This window comes from Ailuropoda melanoleuca, chromosome 12 (assembly GCF_002007445.2).
Source record: "Ailuropoda melanoleuca isolate Jingjing chromosome 12, ASM200744v2, whole genome shotgun sequence".
Classification (NCBI taxonomy): domain Eukaryota; kingdom Metazoa; phylum Chordata; class Mammalia; order Carnivora; family Ursidae; genus Ailuropoda; species Ailuropoda melanoleuca.
The window spans coordinates 15,648,125-15,655,676 of NC_048229.1; the positions used below are offsets into that span (position 1 = coordinate 15,648,125).

At 43.4% G+C, this 7,552-nt stretch overlaps 1 long non-coding RNA gene and 2 other non-coding genes across 3 annotated transcripts; all 3 read right to left on the reverse strand.

Annotated features, from left to right (window-relative positions):
• Nucleotides 1-538: 538 nt before the first annotated feature.
• On the reverse strand, nucleotides 539-4,399 carry LOC117795214. Its single transcript, XR_004619097.1, has 3 exons — nucleotides 4,339-4,399; nucleotides 2,909-3,109; nucleotides 539-2,494 (listed from the first exon to the last, which is right to left on the reverse strand). It is a non-coding gene; the product is annotated as an uncharacterized LOC117795214 (long non-coding RNA).
• Nucleotides 2,725-2,863, reverse strand: LOC117795344. Its single transcript, XR_004619312.1, has one exon. It is a non-coding gene; the product is annotated as a U4 spliceosomal RNA (small nuclear RNA).
• On the reverse strand, nucleotides 3,820-3,960 carry LOC117795342. Its single transcript, XR_004619311.1, has one exon. It is a non-coding gene; the product is annotated as a U4 spliceosomal RNA (small nuclear RNA).
• Nucleotides 4,400-7,552: the final 3,153 nt, after the last annotated feature.

Genomic DNA, 7,552 nt, shown 5'->3' on the forward strand with positions numbered 1-7,552 from the left:
TTTCCAGACCACACCATCAAGGATATTGACATCTCAGCCTCTGGGTAGCACTCCTGGCTCCCGCTGAAGTTCTTTTCTTTTCTTTTTTTTTTTTTTTTTAAGATTTTTTTTATTTATTTGACAGAGATAGAGACAGCCAGAGAGAGAGGGAATGGGAGTGGGAGTGGGAGATGAAGCAGGGGGGTGGGAGAGGAAGCAGGCGGCTCACAGCGGAGGAGCCTGATGTGGGGCTCGATCCCATAACGCCAGGATCACGCCCTGAGCCGAAGGCAGACGCTTAACCGCTGTGCCACCCAGGCGCCCCTAAATATATATTTTTAAAAATTTGAGACAGAGAGAGACAGCTTAAGCGGGGGGGGTGGGCGGTGGGCAGAGGGAGAGGAAGAAGCAGGCTCCCTGCTAAGCAGGGAGCCCGATGTGGGGCTTGATCCCAGGACCCTCAGATCACGACCTGAGCTGAAGGCAGACATTTAACTGACTGAGCCACCCAGGTGCCCCTTAAGTATTTTTTAAATTTAGATTGTATGTACATTTTTAAAAGATTTTATTTATTTATATGACAGAGAGAGAGAGGGCACAAGCAGGGGAGCAGCAGGGAGAGGGAGAAGCATGTTTCTCGCTCTTCCCAATGCCACTGGGATCATGACCTGAGCCGAGGGCAGACGCTTATCCCACTGAGCCACCCAAGCGCCCCCCGCCACCTTTTTCTTCCCAGAATGCCCCTTTGAGGAATGTTCACCGACCCCTCTTTCCATCATGTTTGCTCAGTTCTGGTCCACTAGCTTATCAGGGGACTCTTTTTGACTTCCTAGGACCATAGGTCCTGAATGCAGGGCATCCCCCAGTCCCAGGAAACCTATCTAGGCTTCCAGAGAAGGAGCGGCATTAATTTATCCTACTCCGCCAGATTTGTTGTTTAACAACAAAAAAGTTGTTTAAGAGGGTGGTCATGGAAAGCAAAGGGCTTTTAGTCTCAAATGGTTCCTATGGCAAGTGTTCATTCCACAGATTACAGATTACTTTAACAGTAGAGACAGAGCAGTTTACTGCCTTAACCAGGTGCTTAAATTCAGCATCACTGGCAGCAGAAGATGCAGTACAAAGGTCACAGAGCCGCCCTTGAACTTCACTTGAATCTAACAAGCTGGGAAGTCCTGGTTACAGGAAATATAGGGTGACAAAGGAATATGTTTGTCAACACCTCCTTGGGGCACAATCAGATGAAGTCAGAATGTGGAATTTCTACAAGATGCCTGTCTTGGGCTCTTCAAAAAAATCAAAGTCAGGAAGGAAAGAGAAGAGGCAGGGAGGCTTGTCAAACTGCGCATGGAAAGTAAAGTGATGCAGCCACTCTGGAAAACAATCTGGCAATTTGTTACAAAACTAAACATGTAATTTCCCATATGGCCCAGAGACTTAAAAATTTATGCTCACACAGAACTTGGGAGTTGTTGTTTTTCCCTTCTTCTTCTTTAGGGAGCTTTGTGCCCAACTTGGGGCTTGAGCTCATGACCCCAAGATCCAGAGTCACATGGTCTACTGACTGAGCCAGCCAGGGGCCCTTGCTCACCAAAACTTGTACAGGAATGTTCCTAGGAGCTTTACTGGTGACAGCAACCCACATGTCCTTCAACGAGTGAATGGTTGAGCAAACTGCTATTTCCATAAACGGAATACTACTCAGTGACAGAAAGGAATGAACTATCGATACACGCAACAACCTGGATGGACCTCAAGGACATTGGTGAAAAAGTCAATCTCAACAAATCACATGCCCTACGATTCCATTTATATAGAACTCTGGAAAATGCAAATTATAGTGACACCAGGGAGTGGGAAGAGATAGGAGGTGGGGATGGATTACAAAGGAACACCAGAAATTTTGGGGGGGAGCGATGAACGTGTTCACTATCTAGATTGCAGTAATGGTGTCACGGGGGTACGTGTCTCAAACTTGCAAAATTGTGTGCTTTGAATATGTGTGTTTTAGTGAATGTCAATTGTAACTCAACCGAGCTGTTAACTAAATGAAATGAAGCATATTACGCACTTTTTGTGTGGTCCAGTAAGTGCTGAATAGCTGCTGTCGGAATTTAGCTGGTCTTCTGGATGGCTTCACCACATCTCCCTGCTTATTTTCTTCATAGCATTGAAATAATCTGTAATTTTCGAGTTTATTTGTTCGTTTACTTATTTGTGGTCTGTCTCAAAACTGTGAGCTCCCTGAAGCAGGGACTGGGTCTAATTTACCGCTGGGGAGGTTTTCCCCGGGGCCGCCTTGAAGCAATAGATGCCAGTTCACCAACTTCGCCCTGAATAACCACATCCTTTTTACAGACCAGAGAAGTGTTTGATGGGTGGTGGCCCACGCCTGCCCCGCTGGATCTGCCATGCGCAAGGGTAGGGCTCCTGAAGGCTTCCGTGCGGGGACACCCCCGGCTTTCCTAACAGGACGAGACTGGAGGCAGCCACGGTGTAGTGGAATCCAGCACACCTAGGCGTAAGGACACTCGGTTTCAAGCACAGCTCAGCCTGCAACTCCATAATGGAACTTCAGTAACTAATTAATGTAGTGAGTCCGTTTGCCTTCCAATTGTTTTAAAAAATACTTGGATTTTTCCAATTCGCAACGGATTCCCACATAAATTAGTACTCTACGCGCTACCACAACATAACAACATCGATGAACGTTCAGAACTACTTTTCAGCACCGATAAAATTCAGTCTCCGTAGAGACTGTCAAAAATTGCCAATGCCGACTATATTTCAAGTCGTCATGGGGGTATTGGGAAAAGTTTTCAATTAGCAATAATCGCGCCTCGGATAAACCTCATTGGCTACGATACTGCCACTGCGCAAAGCTAAAGAACGTAAGCACGCACCCTGCTCCCCCACGGATGACAACTACCTTTACACTGAGGGTGAGCGACTGCCAGCAAGTTCGTAGATATAATGCGTTCTGCTTCCAGCAATTATATTTAAGGTCCATCTGCACAGGAGGCTTCTTGTTGTTGGATCATCTCGGGTCGAACATTCAGATTTTGGAAATAAGTGTGCATTCGCAGAGGATGCTGGGTAGCCTTATGCAAATCTTCATGACATCACAGACCTGACCAGGTTAGATGAATTTTGAGTAAAAAACCTGAACCGCAGGAAAGAGGGGGAAATCAAATAGACCAACCAGAAAAAAACAAGTTGCTGCGGGTGAAAGCGCAAAGTCCATGCGGGTAAAGGTCACAACCACATATTCGTACTATCTCGAACATTACCGATAAAAAAAAAAAAATACAACAGAATTAAAATGCTATCAGACGAGGGGCGCCTGGGTGGCACAGCGGTTAAGCGTCTGCCTTCTGCTCAGGGCGTGATCCCGGCATTATGAGATCAAGCCCCACATCAGGCTCCTCTGCTAGGAGCCTGCTTCTTCCTCTCCCACTCCCCCTACTCGTGTTCCCTCTCTCGCTGCTGTCTCTATCTCCATCAAATAAATAAATATCTTTTAAAAAAAAATAAAAAGCTATCAGACGAAATCCAGAATCCACACAAAACACCTCCTCTATACTAACNACATCAGGCTCCTCTGCTAGGAGCCTGCTTCTTCCTCTCCCACTCCCCCTACTTGTGTTCCCTCTCTCGCTGCTGTCTCTATCTCCATCAAATAAACAAATAATATCTTTTAAAAAAAATAAAAAGCTATCAGACGAAATCCAGAATCCACACAAAACACCTCCTCTATACTAACCCTCAGATCGAAAAACATTAACACTCTACCAACAAAAGCACGACAGCAGAAACTTTCATTAAACAAACACAAATCAGTCTCCGTAGAGACTGTCAAAAATTGCCAATGCCGACTATATTTCAAGTCGTCATGGCGGGGTATTGGGAAAAGTTTTCAATTAGCAATAATCGCGCCTCGGATAAACCTCATTGGCTACGATACTGCCACTGCGCAAAGCTAGAGAACTACGCCCCCTACTCATCATCCCTAATAGGCAAGGTCCCTATTACACAAAGGCGAATTTGAGTCGTATGGAAAAACCATCAATTATTGTTTGGTTGAAAAGTATACAACCGAATAAAGATCTCTTGAAAATACATAAGCTATTTCTAAGGACTTTTTCTTGATTTCACTTAATTAAGTTTTGAGGGAGAATGAAGCAAAGCATTATGGGAGGGAACATGCTAATAGCTTCATTCATAGAGTGAATTGGGGCAGATGAAAAATGGGCTATGTCAGCGTGCTGTTCACTTGGCTACCGATTCACAGCGTAACTATTATCTCCAAAATAGTCTTTTTTTTTAATTGAGATTAACTGTATATAAAGTAAAATTTACCATTTTAGGGGCGCCTGGGTAGCGCAGTCGTTAAGCGTCTGCCTTCGGCTCAGAGCGTGATCCTGGCGTTCTAGGATCGAGTCCCACATCGGGCTCCTCTGCTATGAGCCTGCTTCTTCCTCTCCCACTCCCCTGCTGTGTTCCCTCTCTCGCTGGCTGTCTCTCTGTCACATAAATAAATAAAATCTTTAAAAAAAAAAAATTTACCATTTTAACCATTTTTAGGTATACAGTTCAGTAACGTTACGTACATTTATTCTTTGCAACCATCATCACTCTACCTCTCCAAAACTTTTTCGTCCTCCCAAATTGAAACTCTGTACCCATTAAACACTAACTCCGCTTCCCATTCCTTCCTCTCCCAGCCCCTGGCAACTTCTATTCTACGTTCTGTCTCCACGAATTTGACTCCTCTAAGCAGAATCATACAATATTTTATTTTTTGTGTCTGGCTTTTTAATTTTTTTTAAAGATTTTATTTATTCATTTGAGAGAGAGAAGAGAGAGAGAGAGAGACCCTCTCTAGAGGGTTCTAGAGAGTACAAGATGGGGGTTGGGGGGCAAGAGAGAAGAGAAGCAGGCTCCTGGCTGAGTAGGGAGCCGGATTTGGGGCTCCATCTCAGGACCCCAGGATCATGACCTGAGCCGAAGGCAGACACTTAACCAACTGAGCCACCCAGGTGGCCCTACCTTTTTTTTTTTTTTTTTTNCCCTCCCTTTTTTTTTTTTTTTTTAAGTTTATTTATTTCAGTAATTTCTACACCCAATGTGGGGCTCGAACTCATGACCTCACGATCAAGAGTTGCATGCTCTCCCCACGGAGTCAGACTGGGGCCTGTCTGGCTTATTTCACAGCATAATGTTTTAAGGTCTATCTACGTTGTAGTATCTATCAAAATTTCATTCCTCTTTATGGCTAATATTCTATTGTATGGAATTTTATTATCCATTATTCTATGAATCTGCATTGCTTCCACCTTTTTTTTTTTTTTTAAGATTTTATTTATTCATTCGACAGAGATAGAGACAGCCAGCGAGAGAGGGAACACAAGCAGGGGGAGTGGGAGAGGAAGAAGCAGGCTCACAGCAGAAGAGGCCTGATGTGGGGCTCGATCTCATAACGCTGGGATCACGCCCTGAGCCGAAGGCAGACGCTTAACTGCTGTGCCACCCACGCGCCCCTGCTTCCACCTTTTGACTATCGTGAATAATCCTTCTATAAACAGTGGCATATTCATATCTGTTTAAGTCCTTGTTTTCAACTCTTTTCTGTGTATAATTGGAAGTGGAAATTCTGGGTCATATGGTAAATTTTTTTTTTGGCAATTCGTTTTTAATCCCAAAGGGTTTTCTGTTGGACACCTTAATTCAGAGGAGAGGCTGAAAATGCTATTTTCATAGAAAAGTCCACAGTTCACAAAGTTTGAAGTAACTTTCGCTCCCACTGCCTGTTTTCCCTTGGCAAGTGGAAAGCAGTCAGAAACTTATACCTGGATTTCTTTCCTCCTGGAGCTATATTCTCCAACATACTTTTAGTTTTTGCTACCCATTAAGATGTAAACAGCAATCTCCAAGAAAGTGACATTTTCCCCAACATTTTATTATATTTTTAAATTTTTATTTATTTTTAAAGATTTTATTTATTTACTTATTTGAGAGAGATTGAAAGCATGACGAGGGGTGGGGAAGAAGGAGAGGGAGAAGCAGACTCACAGCTGAGCAGGGAGCCTGATTCAAAGACTTGGGGCTTGATCCCAGGACCCTGATATCATGACCCCAGCCGAAGGCAGATGCTTAACTGATTGAGCCACCCAGGTGCTCCCCAACATTTTATTATAAAAAAAATTCCAAACATGAGAGGTGCCTGGCTGGCTCAGTCATAACAGCATGAGACTCTTGATCTCAGGGTTGTAAGTTTGAGCCCCACTTTGGGTGTAGAGGTTACTTAAAAATACAATTTTTTTTTTTAAAGTAGGCTCCATGCCCAGCATGGAGCCCAACACAGAACTTGAACTCACAACCTTGCGATCAAGACCTGAGCTGAGATCATGAGTTGACTGCTTAACTGACTGAGCCACCCAGGCGCACCTAAAAATAAAATCTTAAAAAAAAAAAATTTCAACCATGAAATGTTCAAAGTGTTGCTCAGTGAACATTTGTATAGTCATCATACAGATGCAAAAATGACATCTTTAAAAGTCCTGTTTGATGCTGATATGTAGCTAATTTTTTTTCACAGGGTAGGAAAAATTAGTGGAAAAAAAGGTTAGCAACTTGATTAATTTTAGATTATTTTACTTTGATCCAGTCAAAGACTTAGTCATTAATTCCTGGTGTGGTGGAATTGTGTGTTTCACCAGCTGCCTTGGATGACTTCATCCACTACGGATCACTTTCCAGCGCTAAGAAAAATTGAAAAGTCAGCTAACTTCTCCCTGGAACATGAGATTCTTTGGGGCCTAAAAGCACAATAGCCCTGTATTAGGCTGTCTCTCAATTAATGATGTTCAGTCCACTTGGCAAACTAGAAAACAATATGGGTTGGAAATTTTTCATAATAAATTTGGCTGTTTCAATAGGTTTTGCTCACATACCCATAAGTGCAGAAAATGTTCCTGATTACAATTTTTTTGACTTAGTAAAAATTTCCAGTCTACATTTTGGTCGTTTCTTTCAGCCAGTGTGGTCATGTCAGGTGATTTCAGCCAGGCTGTCATGTCAGGTGATTATCCCAGCAGGGTGACCTACCTGAGCTGTTGCTAGAGGTCCTACCTGCAAATACTAAACTGGGTGACATTACCAATATTTACCTCCACACATTCAATGGGAGGACCAGGAATCAAACTTTTTCTCCAGCTTCTGTAATACCCTTCTGGGCTTCAGTAATACCCTTCTGGGCTTCAGTTTATCTTAAAGTGGGGGGAAGGGGTTCCATAGATGGTCTTCAAGGTCCGGATTAGCTGGCCTTTGGCCTTTGATCAATTCTGAACACAAATTGATTGATACCCTATTTAGGTGAGGCTAGAGAGCAAAGGTTCTCTTTGGTTACATACTAGAAACAACTGGGAAGTTTGTAAACCGACCTGATGCCCAGGCATCTCCCCAGACCAATTAAGTCAGAATATCTGGAAGTGAGGCCTAGTCATTGTGTTGGTTAACTTAATAAAAACACAAAAGGAGAAATAAAATTGGAGAAGCCAAGTAGGCAAACACA